The sequence below is a fragment of the Eucyclogobius newberryi genome, unplaced genomic scaffold, assembly GCF_026437365.1.
Source record: "Eucyclogobius newberryi isolate DKJ021-1_F unplaced genomic scaffold, fEucNew1.0.hap1 SCAF_11, whole genome shotgun sequence".
Lineage (NCBI taxonomy): Eukaryota > Metazoa > Chordata > Actinopteri > Gobiiformes > Gobiidae > Eucyclogobius > Eucyclogobius newberryi.
In genome coordinates, this window is record NW_027315735.1 from 12,055,598 (window position 1) to 12,060,739 (window position 5,142).

General features: G+C 38.4%; 1 long non-coding RNA gene across 1 annotated transcript; it reads right to left on the reverse strand.

Moving 5' to 3' along the window:
• Positions 1-1,099: 1,099 nt before the first annotated feature.
• LOC140346820 (uncharacterized) lies at positions 1,100-2,036 on the reverse strand. Its single transcript, XR_011924336.1, has 4 exons — positions 1,969-2,036; positions 1,770-1,888; positions 1,310-1,678; positions 1,100-1,220 (listed from the first exon to the last, which is right to left on the reverse strand). It is a non-coding gene; the product is annotated as an uncharacterized lncRNA (long non-coding RNA).
• Between the last annotated feature and the right edge of the window lie 3,106 nt (positions 2,037-5,142).

A 5,142-nucleotide genomic window follows, 5' to 3' on the forward strand; every position in this document is an offset into this window, starting at 1 on the left:
TATCTGGGTGTTGTAAATGTCAACTGTTAGTGTGTTCTTAATGCAACTCTATAAAAAGCATTTTACCTTAAGGCTGTGCAATAAAGCCTCACTGGCACACCCCATTTTTTTGGGCGGAAGCGCTGAAGAGGGAAAGAGTGCTGGTAGCGCCTTCAACGCAATGTGGGCATCAGCTGTAACAAAAACTAAAAATAAAATTCCATACAGTAAATTTGAGGTATAAATAAAGCCACTAATAAAACTTACTTTGTTCCATCATCATAGGTGGCTTCATTGCTTTTTTAGACACCCCATAAAAGTGGACTCTGGAGCAGAACTCCCCCCATCTCTGTCGAACTTGATCCAGGAATTTATCATTGGATGAGTCCAAAATCCTGCGTAGCTCACCCAAAACCTGAAATGAGAAAAGAAGATTATTTGGTGCAACAGTAAAATCAAATCTGACTTATTATAACTTACATTATGAAGCTCCTTGAAACATGGATATGCTTCCAAGATTTGGGCAGCTCTGTTCTCCTCTCTGGTGGCATTTGAGTCAATGTATGCCCTTCTGGCCTGAAACTCAAGATCCAATAACTGGATAACCGCATCTTGGTTTGGCTTTGGCTTCCTATACGTTTCCTGGAGTGTTTTGTAGTGCCTGACTTGTATCAGCAGACTATCCTCTTCCACTAAAATGGAAAAATCAAAGAACATTTCAGTCAACTATTATTTTAATTTACTATTGAAAGCTGATAGGACTTGTTAAAAATGTAATAAAATGATAAAATATCCTCCACTGCAAGAATTTAGGGCGGAAGTTTGCGCAGTAAATTAGCCAAAGAACTGACTTCAGGTTTTACCTTACTGATATGGTTTGACAAGAATGCATTTTGAGTTATCCAAATATGGTCAAATAATGCTTATCAAGAAAATATTGTTTAACAGATTTTGTGTATGGAGTATGTTACATACTGTAGGGTACTTACATGAATTTGAATTAAAATCATCATCAGAATTGCTGGCTGGTGAAAGCAGAATGGTTGATGCCCCCCACTGGTCGATGTCCCACTGGAATCAGCATCAGCATCATAATCTGCCTTTTCCTCATTTAATTCTTTGTCACTCAAGAAGTCAATCCGCCTTTTCTTTGGCCGGCCTCTCTCAGGTGTCGGATCCTGCTTTTTAACTGGGGATTTTATATTTTGCAATCTTTTTAGCAGGTAGGCATTAATGCTCCCCTGGAAACAAATTGTAAATTATTTTCATGGTTGCACCAAAAAGAACAACATTTAGTCTAAAAAGCAAAAACAAAAAGAATCATACATACATATTTTGTGCAGTCATCCTTGTCCTGCAGCATTGAGTAGTATTCCACGATTCTTTTAGCCATTGCAGTGACATCGGTTTTGGAGGGATATTGGACCATTTGACCGGGGCTTGCTCTAAGTAGAGACACCATACTTGTAATGGTCTTCCTCACCAGCCTGCATCTTAACTCTTTAGACATGATACACTCTTCCGTGCCAGTGCTGGCCATGTCACAGTAGTTCTTTCGGCACTGCTCCAATTCAGTATCGGTGTAGACCACATATTCCGGTGGACAGGGGAGCTGCAGGGTCTTCAATGGGGTTGTATTGGGAGAAGCAGTGGTCTGAGGGATAATCGAAGCCTGCTTTGCAGTAACAGTATGGTCTTGCTGTGTTACAGAAATAAACAAACAATGAACTGCAAGTACTAAACATAATGCACATTTGTAGAACCAAATGTTTTAACAAAATAATAAATACCTCTGGATTGAATAATGACCACAATTGTTTCCTTCTTCTGAAATGCTCTGGCCCAAGCAAAAGGTCCCTCAGATCATCACGACTCAGTGTTGAAAGCAAGCTCTCATCAATGTTGGCAGCTAATTACGACAAAAAGACAACATACATTGTTCATACAATGTAGAGCATGTAGACACCAAGACAATATACTTTACGTTACCTTTTAAGATAGATACTGTGACATCATCCAGTTTCTCCATGGCTTTATCACCTGTCAAACAAATTAAATGATTCATGATTATTACTATAGAAAACATTAATGCTAAATTAATTAAATTAAGTTAGTTCAATTACCAAAGTAAACTAACAACTTAAAATAAACCTAAAGATTGGCCACCAAGTAATACAATTTCTGACAAAGTCCAAATATCTAAAATGCTTTTTATTTGAGTCATTAGTTTCAGCTACATGATATAAGCAACGTTTTGAAGACTTGATTAGCATGCCAAGAAATAACCCCACCAACGTTTCAAATAAAATGAAAGAGTAAATTTTATTTTCTTTAAACACATTGAAAATTTCACTCCTGTATTATACCTAATTTATACAAATGTGCTGTGTGGACACTCTGTGGTCCAGTGTGGCGCCAACGCAGCTAGCTAAGTGCAATAGTTGCTAAGCTAACTAGCATCTGTAAGCCTTCTACATTAGCCACAATTTATGCTTAAAAATTCTTGTATTGCAGCTCTACCCATGATTTGACCAAAATTGTATCACTTTTCAATTCTTGCAAAGCATTAGTTATTTGACTAATATAAAAGAGAAATTACAAAAACCTTACCTCGTGTTCCCAAATCGACCATTTTTTTCTCGACTGACTGATGACGCAAGATGCGCAAGATCGATGCGCAGATCGCTCTGGGTCACAACCATTTGGAAATGGCCATGGGGGTGTAACATTGATTTTGTACAAATTCATACCACCTTGCAATTTACGATCTCCAAAAATATACATGCAATTTTTATAATATTATATGGGACGTACAATATATAAAACATGGTAACAATACTGCATTACTAAATAAACTTTATTGAGTGGCCTTGACCAAGTCAAAGTCATCGCTTCCGCTTGATCCCGCCGGAATGTTCCACTGACAAAATGAATTAAATAAACTAAATTAATCTATGTCGTTGTTTCATTTTTTTATAAAACATGCTTGATATACATATTTATGTTTTTTCTGTCATTTATTTTGTATGCGCTTTCGGGTCACTGTTGTTCATTATTTCCCCTTCTTATTTTAATAATCCCACGGTGTTTGTTGGTATTGTCCAAACCTAGCGCGGCAGATTATTCTCCATTCAAACAAATTTGAGAAGAAGACACGACAGATTTATCTACAAAAGTGATTTTCTGCTTTTGGGATATCATGGCCTGTTGGAGGTGTGTGTCCCTTTTAAGTCATATTAATACTGCACATGGTCGGAGCCCAGACTTCCGCGTCATTTGTGGAGTGGATGGATGCGCCGAGGAATATCGTGTTTTCAACTCCTTTTATTACCATCTCCGACGCACGCATTCGCATTATTTAGCTACTGGGAACCCTCCAAGAGGATGGCTGACCACCACATCCAACGCAGCAGCCATAGGACGAGAAAACTTTGGTACAGTTGTTTTTTCAGACTGCACCGAAACAAGGTACGGGGCGGAGCAGGTGCGCGCTGTACCCGGAGCGGACACGCCATCTACCGCGTCTGCTTCATCTGCAACGCTGGAGCAACAGGAGCCACCGGGAAGTTTTGTGGAGGTGGAAGATCAATGTCAGAATCAGGTAATGTAACGATTTATGATTTTATGATTACTTTATTCGTGATGCGCAATACGGAGTACAGTTGTTCCGTTATTTCGAGTCGAGACGCTTTAGTAAATAAATGTCTTTGCGTAACAATTCTCCTGGAGACCCCCAAAACGGGCTATTTGTATGAAATCTAGCCTACATGTTTGCATTGGTACGTATGCTGTGTTTGTCACTGCGCACAGAGTGCTCTGGCCTGCGATGAGCCTCAGATCTGTGAGCGCTCCTGAGGTGAGAGAGCGAGTCCTTTGCCTTTAGTGGCCTTATTATAGTGGCCTTATTAATGGTCTAGAGAGGTGCACCATCAACACGGTGTTGGTTGGGCGTGCAGTGCATGGTTACCATGGTTACCCAGTGCTCATAGAACTTTTTTCCATCTCCTCTTAACGTTGCGTGCGTCAGGTACAGGTTCTTGCATGAACAAATTGACAAAATGAAAATATTGGCTTTGGTTGATTGAGGTTTTACAGAATAGTAATGCTGGACTAACTATAATACTTTTTCCCCGTTCTGTAGAGTGGAAGAGCAACTATGGATCTTGCCAGATGTGCTGCTGCATTTGCTATTGGTGTGCGGGAGCAATGCCACCTATCTCAGGTAAGATTTGTTTTTATTTTTTTACCAGGCATATTTGGAGTCATGTCAATGTGATGTAAAAACATAAAAACATGGCCATTCTTATATTTTGATACTAGCATGGCAGGTATAAAAAAATGTGGTTATGCATAGTTCCACAGAAATTAAAGTAGAGTCAAGTTCAGAACAAAAGTAGGACAATGTGCAATAGTCAGAATAAATTACCTAGGTAAATATTTTGCGATCTTACGATCAGATTTTTACACACGCAGGTAAAAAATCTGGTTTTAATAATTCAAATTGTATATCTTGCCAATACATCTATAGCTGCTGCTAGTTAATTTTTTTAGTTCATTTGTTTGGCCTATATTGGTGAAAAGATGAAGAACACGCTTTATCATTTTTATACTAAACAAAGAGAGTATATTATTAAAATGTATTAATTCATTTGATGAAGGATATTTTGTTGTCTACCTTGTTATGTTTTTTTTTTTTTATTGAGATGTTATGTTTGTTTTTTAAGATTATTTTTTTCAATGATTGTATGTTTTTCAGAGAAGCGTTAACAACATTGTCTCAGGCATCCAGCAGTATCAAGTGGCACTTCTGAGTTCCCTAAGAGAGAACATCAGGACTGTCTTTGAAAGACATTCCAACATTGAACATTTACAAGAAGAGGTTCTATCAACACTGGATCACTTTCAAGATCCTTTTGCCGTATTTTCCACAGCGAACATGCAGGACAGAGCAATGCAGGAGCTTTGTAACCCTGTCACACCTGAGGAGATTATCATTTCCAAGTATGCCTGCAGAGTTAAAAAGGGAGAATCAAGGGTTCTTGCAATCAAAAACAAGTGTTTCTACTATGTCCCGCTTATTGAAAGTCTTAAACAACTGTTGTCTAACTCAAAAATATTTGAAATGCTCAACACCAGTCCACAAAGTTGCCCCAAAGACAGTTT